The sequence below is a fragment of the Bombina bombina genome, chromosome 10 (assembly GCF_027579735.1).
Source record: "Bombina bombina isolate aBomBom1 chromosome 10, aBomBom1.pri, whole genome shotgun sequence".
In the NCBI taxonomy this organism is placed as follows: Eukaryota; Metazoa; Chordata; class Amphibia; order Anura; family Bombinatoridae; genus Bombina; species Bombina bombina.
In genome coordinates, this window is record NC_069508.1 from 199,960,100 (window position 1) to 199,980,146 (window position 20,047).

The window sequence follows — 20,047 nt, forward strand, 5'->3', positions numbered from 1 at the left end:
ACGGAGTCCAGGTTATCAAAGATTCTCAATGCTTGCCGTGTCCTTCATTCCGTTCCAAGCCCATCAGTAGCTCAGTGCATGGAGGTAATCGGCTTAATGGTCGCGGCAATGGACATAGTGCCATTTGCGCGCCTGCATCTCAGACCGCTGCAACTATGCATGCTCAGTCAATGGAACGGGGATTATTCAGATCTGTCCCCTTTGCTAAATCTGGACCAGGAGACCAGAGATTCTCTTCTCTGGTGGTTGTCACCGGTTCATCTGTCCAAAGGAATGACCTTTCGCAGGCCAGATTGGACGATTGTAACAACGGATGCCAGCCTTCTAGGCTGGGGAGCAGTCTGGAATTCCCTGAAGGCTCAGGGATCGTGGACTCAGGAGGAGAAACTCCTTCCAATAAACATTCTAAAATTAAGAGCAATATTCAATGCTCTTCTAGCTTGGCCTCAGTTAGCAAAACTGAGGTTCATCAGATTTCAGTCGGACAATATCACAACTGTGGCTTACATCAATCATCAAGGGGGAACCAGGAGTTCCCTAGCGATGTTGGAAATCTCGAAGATAATTCGCTGGGCAGAGTCTCACTCTTGCCACCTGTCAGCGATTTACATCCCAGGCGTAGAGAACTGGGAGGCGGATTTCCTAAGTCGCCAGACTTTTCATCCGGGAGAGTGGGAACTTCATCCGAAGGTATTTGCTCAACTGATTCGTCGTTGGGGCAAACCGGATCTGGATCTCATGGCATCTCGCCAGAACGCGAAGCTTCCTTGTTACGGATCCAGGGACCCGGGAGCGGTGCTGGTAGATGCATTAGCAGCCCCTTGGGTTTTCAACATAGCTTATGTGTTTCCACCATTTCCGTTGCTACCTCGACTGATTGCCAGGATCAAACAGGAGAAGGCATCAGTAATTCTGATAGCGCCTGCGTGGCCACGCAGGACCTGGTATGCAGACCTAGTGGACATGTCATCCTGTCCACCATGGTCTCTTCCTCTGAGGCAGGACCTTCTAATTCAGGGTCCTTTCAACCATCCAAACCTAATTTCTCTGAGGCTGACTGCCTGGAAATTGAACGTTTGATTCTATCAAAGCGTGGGTTTTCGGATTCGGTTATTGATACATTGATACAGGCTCGGAAACCTGTGACCAGAAAAATTTACCATAAGATATGGCGTAAATATTTATATTGGTGCGAATCCAAGAGTTACTCATGGAGTAAGGTTAGGATTCCTAGGATATTGGCTTTTCTACAAGAGGGTTTAGAAAAGGGTTTATCCGCTAGTTCGCTAAAGGGACAGATTTCAGCTCTGTCTATTCTTTTACACAAACGTCTGGCAGAGAATCCAGACGTCCAGGCCTTTTGTCAGGCTTTGGCTAGAATTAAGCCTGTGTTTAAAGCTGCTGCTCCTCCGTGGAGCTTAAACTTGGTTCTTAAAGTTCTTCAGGGTGTTCCGTTTGAACCCCTTCATTCCATTGATATTAAGATTTTATCTTGGAAAGTTTTGTTTTTGATGGCTATTTCCTCGGCTCGAAGAGTCTCTGAGTTATCTGCCTTACATTGTGATTCTCCTTATCTGATCTTTCATTCAGACAAGGTAGTTCTGCGTACGAAACCTGGGTTTTTACCTAAGGTTGTTTCTAACAGGAATATCAATCAAGAGATTGTTGTTCCATCATTATGTCCTAATCCTTCTTCAAAGAAGGAACGTCTTTTGCATAATCTAGTGCTCTGAAGTTCTACTTACAGGCAACTAAAGATTTTAGACAAACTTCTTCTCTGTTTGTCGTTTACTCTGGACAGAGGAGAGGTCAAAAGGCTTCGGCTACCTCTCTCTCTTTCTGGCTTCGTAGCATAATACGTTTAGCCTATGAGACTGCTGGACAGCAGCCTCCTGAAAGAATTACAGCTCATTCCACTAGAGCTGTGGCTTCCACCTGGGCCTTTAAAAATGAGGCCTCTGTTGAACAGATTTGCAAGGCTGCAACTTGGTCTTCACTTCATACTTTTTCCAAATTTTACAAATTTGACACTTTTGCTTCTTCGGAGGCTGGTTTTGGGAGAAAGGTTCTACAGGCAGTGGTTCCTTCTGTTTAATGTTCCTGCCTTGTCCCTCCCATCATCCGTGGCCACGCAGGCGCTATCAGAATTACTGATGCCTTCTCCTGTTTGATCCTGGCAATCAGTCGAGGTAGCAACGGAAATGGTGGAAACACATAAGCTATGTTGAAAACCCAAGGGGCTGCTAATGCATCTACCAGCACCGCTCCCGGGTCCCTGGATCCGTAACAAGGAAGCTTCGCGTTCTGGCGAGATGCCATGAGATCCAGATCCGGTTTGCCCCAACGACGAATCAGTTGAGCAAATACCTTCGGATGAAGTTCCCACTCTCCCGGATGAAAAGTCTGGCGACTTAGGAAATCCGCCTCCCAGTTCTCTACGCCTGGGATGTAAATCGCTGACAGGTGGCAAGAGTGAGACTCTGCCCAGCGAATTATCTTCGAGACTTCCAACATCGCTAGGGAACTCCTGGTTCCCCCTTGATGATTGATGTAAGCCACAGTTGTGATATTGTCCGACTGAAATCTGATGAACCTCAGTTTTGCTAACTGAGGCCAAGCTAGAAGAGCATTGAATATTGCTCTTAATTTTAGAATGTTTATTGGAAGGAGTTTCTCCTCCTGAGTCCACGATCCCTGAGCCTTCAGGGAATTCCAGACTGCTCCCCAGCCTAGAAGGCTGGCATCCGTTGTTACAATCGTCCAATCTGGCCTGCGAAAGGTCATTCCTTTGGACAGATGAACCGGTGACAACCACCAGAGAAGAGAATCTCTGGTCTCCTGGTCCAGATTTAGCAAAGGGGACAGATCTGAATAATCCCCGTTCCATTGACTGAGCATGCATAGTTGCAGCGGTCTGAGATGCAGGCGCGCAAATGGCACTATGTCCATTGCCGCGACCATTAAGCCGATTACCTCCATGCACTGAGCTACTGATGGGCTTGGAACGGAATGAAGGACACGGCAAGCATTGAGAATCTTTGATAACCTGGACTCCGTCAGGTAAATCTTCATCTCTACAGAATCTATAAGAGTCCCTAGAAAAGGAACCCTTGTGAGTGGTAGTTCTATTGGGCTCCACATTGGCTTTTGAACATGATGAACAAACAGTTTCCTCTGAATCAGACATGTTTAAACAGACTTAGCAATGAAACTAGCAAGCTTGGAAATCACTTTCAATAAGTTTACAAGCAATATAAAAAACGCTGCAGCGCTTCAAAAATACAGATATAATTAAACAATTCTTAACAAGAAGTGTATTATTAGCAGAGGATTGCACCCATTAGCAAAAGGATGATTAACCCCTCAATACCCAAAACGGATAAAACAGATATCAATTAAGATTTAACGCTTTTAATCACAGTCAAGCACACTGTCACAGATCTGCTGTGACTGATTACCTCCCTCAAAAATGAATTTTGCAGACCCCTGAGCTCTCTAGAGACGTCCTGGATCAAGGAGGAAGAAGCAGGAAGACTGTGCTAGAATTTTAACTGCGCAACAAGGCGCTAAAACAAGGTCCCTCCCACTCCTATTACAACAGTGGGAGCCCTGATATAACGGTTTCCATGCAGAAAATATATGTTAGCCATGTGGAAAAAATCATGCCCAAAGAGATTTATCACCAAAGTACCTCACAAAAACGAATAACATGCCAGTAAACGTTTTATTAAAAAACAACATTTTCCAATGTCATGCAAAGTTATCACTAAGCCTGCTACCAGTCGCTACCACTGCAGATAAGGCTTAAGTATTATTTCAGTTTTAACAGCATTTTCTCAGTCAAATTCTAGTCCCTAGAAAATAACTCGACTGCGCATACATTTATCAGCCTGATACCAGTTGCCACTACTGCATTTAAGGCTGTACTTACATCATACGGTAACAGCAGTATTTTCTTAGTCAATTCCATTCCCAGAAAATAATGTACTGTACATACCTCATTTGCGGAGGACCCCGCATGCTATTCCCAGTTTCTGAAGTTACCCCACTCCTCAGAATGTCGAGAACAGCCAGTGGATCTTAGTTACACCTGCTAAGATCATAGAAAAAAAACGCAGGCAGTTTCTTCTTCCAAATACTGCCTGAGATAGAAAAACAGCACACTCCGGTGCCATTTAAAATAACAAACTTTTGATTGAAGAATAGTTAAGTAAAAACTCCAGCTCCTCTCGCGACCTCCTTCTTTGTTGAGGGTTGCAAGAGAATGACTGGATATGACATGTGAGGGGAGGAGCTATATAGCAGCTCTGCTTGGGTGATCCTCTTGCAACTTCCTGTTGGGAAGGAGAATATATCCCATAAGTAATGGATGACCCGTGGACTGAACACACTTAACAAGAGAAAACATAATTTATGCTTACCTGATAAATTTATTTCTCTTGTAGTGTGTTCAGTCCACGGCCCGCCCTGTCTTTTTAAGGCAGGTTCTAAATTTTAATATTATAACTCCAGTCACCACTGCACCTTATAGTTTCTCCTTTCTCGTCTTGTTTCGGTCGAATGACTGGATATGACATGTGAGGGGAGGAGCTATATAGCAGCTCTGCTTGGGTGATCCTCTTGCAACTTCCTGTTGGGAAGGAGAATATATCCCATAAGAAATGGATGACCCGTGGACTGAACACACTACAAGAGAAATAAATTTATCAGGTAAGCATAAATTATGTTTTTAGGCCCCATAACATCAAGTGAGGTGGGAGGGGCCTATTTTCAGTTGCAGTTTATTTACCTCAGAAGCATCCAGCTACTTCTCCACAGATTCCTGCTGTATTTGAGGGCTGTAAAAAGGTTTATTTCCCCACAAATCCTTCCTAAAGGGCAGGTAGGGGCCACAGCAGAGCTGTGGCAAGGTGCTGAATGTTATTTTACCGGTTTTGAAGTTTTTTCAATCCGGTTTTTACATTAAGGGGTTAATTGTTTATTTGCATAGTTGTGCAAAGTTACTAAGGCTTTATGATGCTACTGTAAAAATTTAGTTGTGTTTACTGCTTTTTTACCCTGTTTTGCAGAGTTTGTGCAGCTTTTTTTCCCTTAAAGGCACAGTACAGTTTTTGTTTAAAGTGTTATTTACTTTGATTAAAGTGTTTTCCAAGCTTGCTTGTTACATTACTAGCCTGTTTAACATGTCTGACACCAAGGATAATCCTTGTTCTATGTGTTTAGAAGCCATTGTGGAACCCCCTCTTAGAATGTGTCCCACTTGCACTGATATGTCTATAAATTATAAAGAGCATATTTTAGCACTTAAAAATATTGCAATAGATGATTCTCAGTTTGAAGGAAATGAGGGTTTAGCATCTAGCTCTCCCCAAGTGTCTCAACCAGTAACGCCCGCACAAGTGACGCCAAGTACCTATAGTGCGTCTAATTCATTTACTTTACAAGACATGGCCACAGTTTAGAGAAAACCTCTGTGAGGGTTTTATTCATAACTGCCTGGTTTACAAGGAAAGCGTGTCAGCTCTGGGTTAAGAACAAATGCTGAGCTGTCTGACGCTTTAGTAGCCGTATCCGATATACCCTCACAATGTTCTGAAGTAGGGGTAAGGGATTTGTTATCTGAGGGAGAGATTTCTGATTCAGGAAAGACGCTCCCTCAGACAGATTCTGATATGACGGCCTTTAAATTTAAGCTTGAACAACTCCGCTTATTGCTCAAGGAGGTATTAGCTACTCTAGACGATTGTGACCTTATAGTGGTCCAAAAGAAATTGTGTAAAATGGACAGATACTTAGAGGTTCCTGTTTACACTGATGTTTTTCCAGTCTCAAAGAGGATTGTGACTATTGTTACTAAGGAGTGGGATAGACCAGGTATTCCGTTCGCTCCCCCTCCTGTTTTTAAGAAAATGTTTCCCATATCTGACACCATACAGGACTCGTTGCAGACTGTTCCTAAGGTGGAGGGAGCTATTTCTACTATTGCTAAGCGTACAACTATACCTATCGAAGACAGTTGTGCTTTCAAAGATCCTATGGATAAAAAATTAGAGAGTCTCCTAAAGAAAATTTTTGTTCATCAAGGTTTTCTTCTCCAACCTATTGCATGCATTGTTCCTGTAACTACTGCAGCTGCTTTCTGGTTTGAGGCTCAAGAAGAGGCTCTCCAGGTGGAGACTCCATTAGAGGATATTATGGATAGAATTAAGGCCCTTAAGTTGGCTAATTCATTCATTACAGATGCCGCTTTCCAAATGGCTAAATTAGCGGCAAAGAATTCAGGTTTTGCCATTTTAGCACGCAGGGCGTTATGGCTTAAGTCCTGGTCTGCTGATGTGTCATCAAAATCTAAATTGTTGAACATCCCTTTCAAAGGAAGACCCTATTCGGGCCTGCACTGAAAAAAATTATTTCAGACATCACTGGAGGGAAAGGCCATGCCCTCCCTCAGGATAAAACAAATAAGATGAGGACCAAACAAAATAATTTTCGTTCCTTTCGGAACTTCGAGTGGTCCCGCTTCAGCTTCCCCTGCAGCACAAGAGGGGAATTCTGTCCAATCCAAGTCAGTCTGGAAACCTAACCAGGCTTGGAACAAAGGTAAACAGGCCAAGAAGCCTGCTGCTGCCTCTAAGACAGCATTAAGGGGTAGCCCCCGATCCGCGACCGGATCTAGTAGGGGGAAGACTCTCTCTCTTTGCTCAGGCTTGGGCAAGAGATGTTCACGATTCCTGGGCTTTAGAAATTGTGTCCCATGGATATCTTCTGGACTTCAAAGACTCCCCCCCCCCCCCCCAGGGGGAGATTTCACATTTCTCAATTGTCTGCAAACCAGACAAAGAGAGAGGCATTCTTACGCTGTTTAGAAGACCTACATCCCATGGGAGTGATTCGCCCAGTTCCAAGAGCGGAACAAGGGCTAGATTTTTACTCCAACCTGTTTGTGGTTCTCAAAAAAGAGGGAACTTTCAGACCAATCTTGGATCTCAAAATTCTAAACAAATTCCTCAGAGTACCATCTTTCAAGATGGAGACTATTCAGACTATTCTTCCTCTGATCCAGGAGGGTCAATATATGACTACCGTGGACTTAAAGGATGCGTATCTACACATCCCTATTCACAGAGATCATCATCAGGCATTACCAATTTGTGGCCCTTCCCTTTGGGTTGGCCACGGCTCCCAGAATTTTCACAAAGGTGCTAGGGTCCCTTTTGGCGGTTCTAAGACCGCGGGGTATAGCAGTGGCGCCTTATCTAGACGACATCTTAATTCAGGCGTCGACCTTCCAGCTAGCCAAGTCTCACACGGACATCGTGTTGGCTTTTCTGAGATCTCACGGGTGGAATGTGAACATAAAAAAGAGTTCTCTTGTCCCTCTCACAAGAGTTTCCTTCCTAGGGACTCTGATAAGACTCGGTAGAAATGAAAATATTTCTGACGGAGGTCAGAAAATCAAAACTTTTAATCACTTGCCGAGCTCTTCATTCCATTCCTCGTCCATCAGTGGCTCAGTGTATGGAGGTAATCGGACTTATGGTAGCGGCAATGGACATAGTTCCTTATGCCCGCCTACACCTCAGACCACTGCAACTATGCATGCTCAAACAGTGGAATGGGGATTATGCAGATTTATCTCCTCAACTGCATCTGGACCAAGAGACCAGAGATTCTGTTCTCTGGTGGTTTGTCTCAGGACCACCTGTCTCAGGGAATATGTTTCCGCAGGCCAGAGTGGCTCATAGTAACGACAGATGCCAGCCTGCTAGGCTGGGGTGCAGTCTGGAAATCCCTGAAAGCACAGGGCTTATGGTCTCGGGAGGAATCTCTCCTCCCGATAAACATTCTAGTACTGAGAGCGATATTCAATGCGCTTCAGGCATGACTTCAGCTAGCTGCGGCCAAATTCATCAGATTTCAGTCGGACAACATCACGACTGTAGCCTATATCAATCATCAAGGAGGAACACGGAGTTCTCTAGCGATGATGGAGGTAACCAAAATTATCCGATGGGCGGAGGATCACTCTTGCCATCTCTCAGGAATCCATATCCCAGGGGTAGAGAACTGGGAGGCGCATTTCCTAAGCCATCAGACTTTTCATCCGGGGGAGTGGGAGCTCCATCCGAAGGTATTTGCCCAGCTGACTCAGCTATGGGGCACACCAGAATTGGATCTGATGGCGTCCCGACAGAACGCCAAACTTCCGCGTTAAGGGTCCAGGTCCCAGGATCCCCAGGCGGTACTGATAGATGCTGTAGCAGTGCCCTGGTCCTTCAATCTGGCTTTTGTATTTCCACCGTTTCCTCTCCTCCCACGTCTGGTTGCCAGAATCAAGCAGGAGAGAGCTTCGGTGATTCTGATAGCGCCTGCGTGGCCATGCAGGACTTGGTATGCAGACCTGGTGGACATGTCATCTGTTCCACCGTGGACTCTGCCAATGAGGCAGGACCTTCTAATCCAAGGTCCGTTCAAGCATCCAAATCTAATTTCTCTGCGTCTGACTGCTTGGAGATTGAACGCCTGATTCTATCAAAGCGAGGTTTCTCTGAGTCGGTCATTGATACCCTGATTCAGGCTAGAAAGCCTGTCACCAGGAAAATCTATCATAAGATTTGGCGCAAATATCTTTGTTGGTGTGAATCCAAGGGTTACTCATGGAGTAAGATTAGGATTCCTAGAATTTTGTCTTTTCTCCAAGAAGGATTGGAGAAGGGATTATCAGCTAGTTCCTTAAAGGGACAAATATCTGCTTTGTCTATTCTTTTACACAAACGTCTGGCAGACGTTCAAGCGTTTAGTCACGCCTTGGTCAGGATCAAGCCTGTATTTAAACCTGTTGCTCCGCCATGGAGCCTAAAGTTCTTCAAGGGGTTCCGTTTGAACCTATGCATTCCATAGATATTAAGCTTCTATCTTGGAAAGTTTTGTTTTTAGTAGCTATCTCTTCGGCTCGAAGAGTTTCTGAGTTATCTGCTTTACAGTGTGACTCACCTTATCTTATTTTCCATGCAGATAAGGTGGTTTTACGTACCAAACCTGGATTCCTTCCTAAGGTTGTTTCTAATAGGAATATCAATCAGGAAATTGTTGTTCCTTCGCTGTGTCCTAATCCTTCTTCAAAGAAGGAACGTCTGTTGCACAATCTTGATGTGGTTCGTGCTTTAAAGTTCTACTTACAAGCAACCAAAGATTTCCGTCAAACATCTTCATTGTTTGTTGTCTATTCTGGTAAGCGGAGAGGTCAAAAGGCTACGGCTACCTCTTTCTTTTTGGCTGCAAAGCATCATCCGTATGGCTTATGAGACTGCTGGCCAGCAGCCTCCTGAAAGAATTACTGCTTATTCTACTAGAGCAGTGGCTTCCACATGGGCTTTTAAAAATGAGGCTTCTGTTGAACAGATTTGTAAGGTGGCGACTTGGTCTTTGCTTCATACTTTTTCCAAATTTTACAAATTCGATTTTTTTGCTTCTTCGGAGGCTATTTTTGGGAGAAAGGTTCTACAAGCAGTGGTGCCTTCCGTTTAAGGAACCTGTCTTGTCCCTCCCTTCATCCCTTCATCCCTGTCCTAAAGCTTTGGTATTGGTATCCCACAAGTATGGATGAATCCGTGGACTCGATACATCTTGAGAAAACAGAATTTATGCTTACCTGATAAATTTCTTTCTCTTGTGATGTATCGAGTCCACGGCCCGCCCTGTCTATTTAAGACAGGTAGTATATTTTTATTTAAAAAACTTCAGTCACCACTGCACCCTATAGTTTCTCCTTTTTCTTTCTAGCCTTCGGTCGAATGACTGGGGGGTGGAGCTAAGGGAGGAGCTATATAGACAGCTCTGCTGTGGGTGCTCTCTCTGCCACTTCCTGTAGGGAAGGAGAATATCCCACAAGTATGGATGAATCCGTGGACTCGATACATCACAAGAGAGAGAAATTTATCAGGTAAGCATAAATTCTGTTTTTTACGGAGCCAGTCAGAGCTTGATGGCGCTTTTAATAAATTGGCTCTTCACCAGTTTATCTTTTTTAGACTGAAAGCTTTTCTCGCAGCCATAGCCGGTGCCTTTCCTACTACTTCACCCACTTTTTCATCCATTAACAGGAGGTACCAGTTTTTCTTAATAATTGACCTAATGTCCTCCCATTGTTTGTTGAACCTGGTGATAAACCTTATACTATTGGAAATCGGTTTCTCCTTTTTGTATAGGATATCATCCCTTGACTGCTTTCTTGCTTTCCAAAAAGCTTTTTTTATACAGTTTTGAGAATAGCCCCTTTTAAGGAAACGTTTCCTCATCAGAGAGGCATGCTAATCAAAGCTCTTAAGAGAGGAGCAGTTCCTTTTCAGGCGCAGGAACTGACCATAAGGAACCCCTTTTTTTAGGTGGTCCATATGACCACTGTCAGCGTGCAACACGCTATTTGTTGCAGTAAGCTTCCTGAAATTCTCAGTCAGAATCTCCTGCCCTTCCCTAATAATGGTAATATCTAAGGACAAGGACTTCTCATTGGTTTTAGAAGTCAGAAAAATATTCCTTTCATTCCTATTTAGAGCAGAAACAAAATCTTTAAACTCATCATCCACATAGCGTACCCACATACGTACATGGTCCTCTACAATATCACCATATTTATCAAACACATCTAGGAGCTCCCAAGCCCCTAGATGTAGACAGGCATAGGTGGGGGCACAGACTGCCCCCATGGCTGTACCTCTCAACTGGCGATAGATTTTGCCATCAAACATGAAAACATTGTTTTCCAATACAAATTTAAACAAAGAGATCACAACGTCAGTATGTTCTTTAAACTCTGGACCTCTAGTACTCAAGAAACATTCAGCAGCTTTAAGACCAAATACTCATAAATATGACATTTGACCTCTATTCTTATGATACATAATTCAGCACATAGTATTTACATTTTTATTTTTCTTTCATACAAGTGGTGAGCGTCCATGGCAAAAGATTCCCAAACCCAAAGAGCTCTTTAAAACCCCTCATGGTAAACTAGTCTTGTCTTTGCCTCTGCTGGAGGAAGGTGAAGAATGAAGATGTGCATGTTATTCTTCAGTGGATTCTAAGACTGAATTGAGGCCTATTTCCCCTCAGAGTGCAGTTTGTTGGAGGGATGTATTAGGAGTATGCACAGTGACCTTTTTCACCTGTTGGGAATTAGTCACAAGCCCTCTTATTATAATTTTGTAGTACGCATTGGGTTCTTTGCATGCTTTTTTTTCATACGTTTTTGCGTCCGTCTATACATTTACATGCATTCGCTTTCAAGTCTGCACGTGTTTTTAGAGTGTTTTTCCTTCTTATCTGACTGTTAACCTGCATGCTCCCTCATTACTCGTGTGTGATATTTGCAGGTCAGATGTGGTGTGTCTGTCTCCCAATGCGTTATCTTGCATGTTAGATTAGTGCATGTCGACCTTGTAAGTTATTTTAAGAGCTACTTTTGGAGGTGGTTTTCTCCCTTCCTTTAAAGAGCTTTTTGGGGGGATATAACTGCATGTTTTATTTCATATGCACATTACTAATATTGCAGTTTTCTGCGTTTATGGAGCCTTCTTAATTGTGTCCCTAAAGCTACTTTAGAAGCTAAGCTCTCTGAACACTCTCCTACCAATGTTAATGTGTTTATTGTAAACAGGCTGCGGTATTACCTACAGAACATTTATGTTACACAGTTAAATATTTTAATGCATTCAGACCATTTAAATGCTGATCCTTCTTTTTTTTCCTTGGAGGGGAGTTCTTCAGATTTTTATCCTGGGGGTAAAGAATTTCATTTGCTTTACAGCATCTGAAATATTGGCACCTATTCCTCCAAGTATGTGTGAAAAGGTCAGCCCATAATCTACCTTCTACTAGCTCTAAGCCTGCCGAGTTTAATGTTTCTGATCATGAATCTGCTGAATGCTCAGAGGTTTTTTCTGATGATCAGGGGGTCTTCCTTTGAATCGGAGTCATCCTTTAAGTCTAAGTCTGTAAATCGTTTAGACTTCTTTTATAGATCTATGGTGAAACCTTCTGAGGTATTTTCTATTCATGATGCGGTCTCTGAAAATAGTTGCTAGGGATTGGCCTGAACCAGGAAATCCTTTAAACCTTCTGCAAGGATTAAGAAAAATACTCTTTATCGGCTTCTAATATTGAACTTTGGAAAACTATTTCTAACTTTGCTAAGCATACTATTATCCATTTGGAAGATAGTTCTTGCTTTGAAGTCCCTTTAGATAGAAAGTTAGAATCCTTTCGTAGGAGGGTTTTTTCAGCAAGCAGGTTATAATTGTAGGCCAGCAGTTTCCATCGTTGGTGTGGCTACTGCTTCTTCCATTTGGTTAAATAGTCTTCTGAGCAGTTTTCTGATGATTCTGCTAGTAAAGATTTTTTTTAACCTTTTGAAATAAGTTAAAAGTGCTAATGCTTTTATTTGTGATGTTGACATTATTAAGATGCATTCTAAAAGTATGTCTTAACCATAAAGCATTTCTATAAAGAACTGCCAAAGTTTTGGTCTGTTTGTTTCAAATTCCATGCTTTTATCTCTTCAGGGAAAGATGTTGTTTGGCTCTGGTTTGGATTCTGTTTTCTCCACTTTTTACTGGAGGTAATGGAGCTTTTCATCCTCAGGACAAGCAGTCCAAATGTTAAATCAAAAGCTTCTAATATTTTTTTTGTTCCTTTCGTCAGGACAGGGATCACAAATCCAATTCCTGTTCTCAGAAACAAAGTTCCTCTGGCTCTATCTGGAAGCTTAGTTCAAACGAACATGTATAAGCAGTCCAAAAAATCTACTCCCTCATCCAAAGGCTCTGGCAGGGGGCAGGTTGCGCATTTTTTAATGAAGTTTGGTTTCATTCTGTTTAGGATATCTGGGTTCTAAATATAGTTTCTCAGGGTTACCGGATAGGTTTCAGAACAAGACCTCTCAGTTAGGTTTATTCTGTCTACTGTTCTAAAGAATCTGGTGAAGGCTCAGGTCTTGTTTCAGATTTAGAATCTATGGGAGTGATTGCTCCTATTCCTCTCTTGGAACATGGGATGGTATTTTATTCAAATCTCTTCATTGTGTCTAAGGAGGAAGGGTCTTTCAGACCAGTTTTGGATCTATAAGCTTTCAACAAGTTTCTCAGAGTTCCTACTTTCAAAATGGAAACTATTCAGACTATTCTGCCTTTTGTACCACAAAGTCAGTTTATGTCCACAATAGATTTAAAGGATGCTTACCTCCATGTTCCAATTCAAAGGGAACATTTATCAGTTTCTAGGGTTTGCCTTTCTAGACAAGCATTTTCATTTTGTTGCTCAACCATTTGGTCTGGTTACAGCTCCCAGAATATTTCATAAAAGTTCTGGGTACCCTTTTGTCTGTAATCAGAACTCATTGCAGTTTCCTTACCTGGATAATATATTAGTTCAAGCTCCATCTTTATATTTAACAAAATCTCACACCAGCAGACTGTTGTTTCTTAAACAGCATGGTTTGAGAATCACATTCCCAAAGAGTTATTTGGTTCCTTGGATATGAGTTGTTTTTCTGGGAGTTCAGATAGATTCTAGATCAAAGAAGGTTGAAGCTGGTTAAAACCTTCAGTCTTTCTTTTCCCTTGGTCGCTCTTTGCAGTGAAGCAATAGGTCTTATGATTGCTGCTTTGGATGCTATTCTGTTCTCAACTGAGGACTTCAACTTTGTATGGTGCAGGGATCATACTCAGCTGCCTCAAAATATCTACCTAGATCACAGAACAAGTCAGTCCCTGTCTTGGTGGCAAAATCATCAGCTTATTTTGCAATGTGCTTATTTTGCTCGTCCTATTTGGACTTTGATCACTACAGATGCAAGTCTTTTAGGTTGGGGGGGGGGCCATCTGGGTCTCAGAGGGCACAAAGGGCTTGGTTTCCTCAGGAAATGAGGTTAACATAAAATGTTTTAAAACTCTGTGCTATTTTCAAGCTTGGCCTCTGTAGAAAAGGGAGTCTTACGTCAGTAGCTTACATCAATCATCAGGGGGGACCTCGCAGTTCTATAGCTATAAACGAGGTGTGTCAAATGATTTCCTGGGCAGAAACAAATAGTTTAATTTCTGCAGTTCATATTCCAGGAGTCAACAACTGGGAAGCAGATTTTCTCAGTCGTTAATCAATGCATTCAGGGGAGTGGCCTCTTCATCTGGATGTTTTCAAACAGATAGTGGATCTTTGGGGTCTCCCAGAGATAGATCTGATGGCTTCTGTTAAACCACAAACTTCACAGATACTATGGAGGTCCTGGGGCCCTCAGGCAGAGTTTGTGGATGCTCTGGTAGCCCCATGGTCATTTCAGCAAGACTATGTTTTTCCTCCTCAGATTCTTCTTCCCAGAGTAATTTCCAAGATAAGGCAAAATAATCAGTTATTCTGTTTGCCCAGCTTGGCCTTGCAGGGTTTGGTATGGATATCTGGTTCAGATGTCCAGTTGCCTTCCATGGTCATTTCCTCTGCATCCAGACCTTCTGTCTCAATGCCTGTTTTACCATCAGGATCTCTAAGCTTGATGGCATGGAGATTAAACGGTTAGTTCTCAGGCAGAGAGGTTTTTCTGATTCTGTTTGAGATTTTGATACAAGCCTGTGACTGGAAAGATTTATCATAATGTCTGGAGGTCCGATATTTGCTGGTGTATTGATCATGGTTTTTCAGGCATCTTTTAGAATTCCTAGGATTTTGCAGGATGGTTTAGATAAAGGTTTATCTGCCAGTACAGTTGAACAATTAGTCAAGGAACCAACTCGTAAGGAAGCTATATTAGATCTAATACTTACAAACAGTGATACAGTTTCAGATGTGTCTGTAGGTGAGAACTTAGGATCCAGTGATCATCAATCTGTTTGGTTTAGTATTCATGTTCAGGAACTGTCCACCCAGACTAAAACAAAAGTTTTAGACTTTAGGACGGCAGATTTTTCATTAATGGGAGAATACCTAAAAAACTATTTAAAGGGGAAAACTCTTATTACAGGGGTTCAAGAACAGTGGGAATTTGTGAAAGGTGCCATTTTAGATACAACCGCACACTGTATTAGACATGTCTGTAAAAGTAAAAGAAAGCGGAAACCAATTTGGTTTTCCAAAGAAGTAGCACATGCTGTAAAGACAAAAAAGATAGCTTATAAAAATTACAGACACACACAAGCAGATGATGATAGGAAAATATGGAGACTCCAACAAAAAAAGACTAAGCAGTTAATTAGGAAGGTTAAAGCTCATGCAGAAGAGAAGATAGCACAGTCAGTAAAACATGGGGACAAAACATTCTTTAGATATATCAGTGAAAGAAGAAAAAATAAGGTAGGAATAGTAAAATTGAAATCAGTTGATGGTAGAATAATAGGAGATAAGCAGATTGCAGACTGTCTCAATGATTACTTCTGTTCTGTTTTCACTAAAGATTGTGAAGATACAATGTCTACATTAAGGGATGCTACGCAAAATAGAAACAAGCTTAACAGTAATCTTTTTACAGAGGATGAGGTTTTGTTAGCATTATCAAAAATAAATGTTACAAAGGCAGTAGGTCCTGATAATATTCATCCAAGGGTTTTAAAAGAACTTCGATCAGTGCTAACTGTCCCATTAACTGATCTGTTTAATCAGTCACTATTAACAGGAGCTGTCCCAGATGATTGGAGAATAGCAAATGTAATACCTCTTCATAAAAAGGGCAGTAGAGAAGAATCTGGCAACTACAGGCCAGTTAGTTTAACTTCAGTAGTAGGGAAATTAATGGAAAGCCTCTTAAAAGAAAGAATTATGACTTACATAAAGACAAACAATTTAGAGGAGCAAAATCAGCATGGTTTTACTTCAGGGAGATCATGTCAGACAAATCTAATTGACTTCTTTGATTATGTAACAAAAGTATTAGACAAGGGAGGAGCAGTTGATGTAGCATATCTAGATTTCAGCAAAGCATTTGACACCGTCCCACACAATAAACTTATTCACAAACTATATCTCCTTGGTCTAGATTCAAAAATTGTGAACTGGGTGGAATGCTGGCTTAAGGACAGAAAACAAAGTGTCTTAGTAAATGGAGTTCATTCAGCAGAGGGGGCTGTTACTAGTGGTGTTCCTCAGGGGTCAGTTCTGGGGCCTGTTTTGTTTAACATATTTATCTGCAATATCAGCAAAGGGCTACAGGGGAAAGTATGTCTCTTTGCAGATGATACAAAAATTTGCAACAGAGTGGATGTTCCAGGGGGGGTAGACAAAATGAGAAGTGATATACAACAATTGGAGGATTGGACAAACGACTGGGATCTAAAGTTTAACACAGCAAAGTGTAAAATAATGCATTTAGGGAAGAAAAATCCAAATGTTAATTACAGACTCAATGACACTTTACTGACTGTTACAGACGAGGAACAGGACTTGGGAATTATTATTTCAGATGATTTAAAACTTAGTAAACAATGTAGTAATGCAGCGAGTAAGGCTAGCAGAATGCTTGGATGTATTGGTAGAGGTATTTGCAGCAGAAATAGTAAGGTTCTTATGTCACTTTATAGATCATTAGTTAGGCCTCATCTTGAGTATTGTGTGCAGTTCTGGGGGCCATATCTTCAGAAGGATATTAACCCCTTAACGACCGAGGACGTGCAGGGTACGTCCTCAAAAAAAAGGCAGTTAACGCCTGAGAACGTACCCTGCACGTCCTCAGTGTGGAAAGCAGCTGGAAGCGATCCTGCTCGCTTCCAGCTGCTTTCCGGTTATTGCAGTGATGCCTCGATATGGAGGCATCCTGCAATAACTCTAGATGGCCATCCGATGCAGAGAGAGCCACTCTGTGGCCCTCTCTGCACCGGACATCGATGGCTGGTATCGTTGGTGGGTGGGAGCCGACTTGGGAGGCGGGTGGGCGGCCATTGATGGGCCGGGTAATGTAGAGGGGGGCGGGATCGGGGGCAGGGCCGATGGGGGCGTGCACGGGACGGGAGCGGGTGGGAACGCTACACTACAGAAAATATGAAAGTGTATAAAAGTTTGAGAAAGGGGTATTTTAGTTTGAAAAATATAAATCGAAGGTAGGAGGGGGTGGGTCTTTGGTGGGGCAGGGAGCTACACTACAGAAAAGGGGAAAAATTAAAAAATATGATCAATTTTATTCTAAACTGGCGGCCATTAAGACAGAGGGGGAGAGTTAGAGAGCTGTTTGGTGGGGGATCAGTCAGGTTGGGGGCTAAAGGGGGGTCCTACAGAGCAGCATATGTAAATATACCTTTTCTTTAAAAAAAAAAAAAGCCCAAATATAGCTTTTATTTTAGTACTGGCAGTTTCTGCCAGTACTTAAGATGGCGGGGACAATTGTGGGGTGGGGGAGGGAAGAGAGCTGTTTGGGAGGGATCAGGGGGTCTGATGTTTCAGGTGGGAGGCTAAGCTCTACACTAAAGCTAAAATTAACCCTGCAAGCTCCCTACAAGCTACCTAATTAACCCCTTCACTGCTAGCCATAATACGTGTGATGCGCATTTAGCGGCCTAAGTACCAAAAAGCAACGCCAACGCCATATATGTCTGCTATTTCTGAACAAAGGGGATCACAGAGAAAAATTTACAACCATTTATGCCATAATTGCACAAGCTGTTTGTAAATAATTTCAGTGAGAAACAAAAAGTTTGTGAAAAAGGGAACTTTTTTTTTTATTTGATCGCATTTGGCGGTGAAATGGTGGCATGAAATATACCAAAATGTGCCTAGATCAATACTTTGGGTTGTCTGCTACACTAGACTAAAGCTAAAATTAACCCTACAAGCTCCCTAATTAACCCCTGCACTGCTGGGCATAATACACGTGTGGTGCGCAGCGGCATTTAGCGGCCTTCTAATTACCAAAAAGCAATGCCAAAGCCATATATGTCTGCTATTTCTGAACAAAGGGGATCCCAGAGAAAAATTTACAACCATTTGTGCCATAATTGCACATGCTGTTTGTAAATAATTTCAGTGAGAAACCGAAAGTTTGTGAAAAAGTGAACTATTTTTTGTATTTGATCGCATTTGGCGGTGAAATGGTGGCATGAAATATACCAAAATTGGCCTAGATCAATACTTTGGGATGTCTTCTAAAAAAATATATACATGTCAAGGGATATTCAGGGATTCCTGAAAGATATCAGTGTCCCAATGTAACTAGCGCTAATCTTGAATAAAATGGTTTGGAAATAGCAAAGTGCTACTTGTATTTATGGCCCTATAACTTGCAAAAAAAGCAAAGAACATGTAAACATTGGGTATTTCTAAACTCAGGACAAAATTTAGAAAATATTTAGCATGGGTGTTTTTTGGTGGTTGTAGATGTGTAACAGATTTTGGGGGTCAAAGTTAGAAAAAGTGTGTTTTTTCCATTTTTTTCTCATATTTTATAATTTTTTTTATAATAAATTATAAGATATGATGAAAATAATGGTATCTTTGGAAAGTCCATTTAATGGCGAGAAAAACGGTATATAATATGTGTGGGTACAGTAAATGAGCAAGAGGAAAATTACAGCTAAACACAAACACCGCAAAAATGTAAAAATAGCCTTGGTCCCAAACGGACAGAAAATGAAAAAGTGCTGTGGTCATTAAGGGGTTAACAAACTTGAATCTGTGCAAAGGAGGGCTACCAAAATGGTACATGGTCTAAAAAATAAAACTTACCAGGATAGGCTCAATATGTATAGCTTAGAGGAGAGAAGGGAAAGAGGTGATATGATAGCAACTTTCAAGTACATTAAAGGGTTTAGTAAAACTGAGGCTGTGGGTATTTTACATAAAATGGAAAATTAAAAAACCAGGGGTCATGAGCTCAAGCTAAAGGGTAGCAGATTCAGGAGTAATTTGAGGAAGCTTCTTTACAGAAAGAGTGATTGATTTATGGAATAAACTTCCTCAAGAGGTAGTAGCAACAAACACTGTGGGGGACTTTAAAAATGCATGGGACAAGCATAGGGCTATCCTACGAACTAGATAAGTTTATACTGTTAGGTAAGGTCGGGCAGACTTGCTGGGCCTATGGCTCTTATCTGCCGTCAATATCTATGTTTCTAAGTACTGTGAAGGGTCATATCTCTGCTCTTTCAGTTTTGTTCCTTAAAAAGATTGGTAATCTTCCTGGCAACTATGGTTTTGTTCAAGCTTTGGCTAGAATTATAACTGTTATTAAAGGGACACTGAACCCACATTTTTTCTTTCGTGATTCAGATAGAGCATGCAATTTTAAGCAACTTTCTAATTTACTCCTATGATCAATTTTTCTTCATTATCTTGCTATCTTTATTTGAAAAAGGCATCTAAGCTATTTGTTTGGTTCTAAACCCTGGAAAACACTTGTTCATTGGTGGATGAATTTATCCACCAATCGGCAAGAACAACCCAGGTAGTAAACTAAAAATGAGCCGGCATCTAAACTTACATTCTTGCATTTCAAATAAAGATACTAAGAGAATGAAGAAAATGTGATAATAGGAGTAAATTAGAAAGTTGCTTAAAATTGCATGCTCTATCTAAATCACCAAATAACGAATTTGGGTTCAGTGTCCCTTTAAGCAAGTTTCTCCTCCTTGGAATCTAAATTTAGTATTGTAAGTTTTGCAGGCTTCTCCTTTTGCGCCTATGGAAAAGGTGGAGAATAAGCTTCTTTCTTGGATGGTTTTGTTTTTGCAATCTCTTCTGCTAAAAAAAAAAAAAAATCTGACCTGTCTGCACTTTCATGTGATCCTTCTTATCTTTTTTTGGTTTTCCATCCGGATAAGGCAGTTTTGAAGATTAAATTTGACTTTTTACTTAAGGTTGTGTCTTCGGATAATATAATTTGGGAAATTGTTGTCCCTGATTTATGTCCTAATCCTGAGTTCTTTCAGAGAGGTTGCTCTATTAGGGTTGTGGATTTAATTTCTCTTCAAAAAAGATCTTTTTATCCCGCCCTTATTTCTTATTACGCGTGGACTCCACAGCATGGGTATTCATTCCCAGGAGTAATGGATTGTGGACTCTCACCACCTGTATGACAGAAAAC

At 41.6% G+C, this 20,047-nt stretch overlaps 1 protein-coding gene across 1 annotated transcript in view; it reads left to right on the top strand.

Moving 5' to 3' along the window:
- Positions 1 to 20,047, top strand: part of MYSM1 (Myb like, SWIRM and MPN domains 1) — a 287,009-nt gene that overhangs the window by 264,902 nt on the left and 2,060 nt on the right. The window lies entirely within an intron of this gene.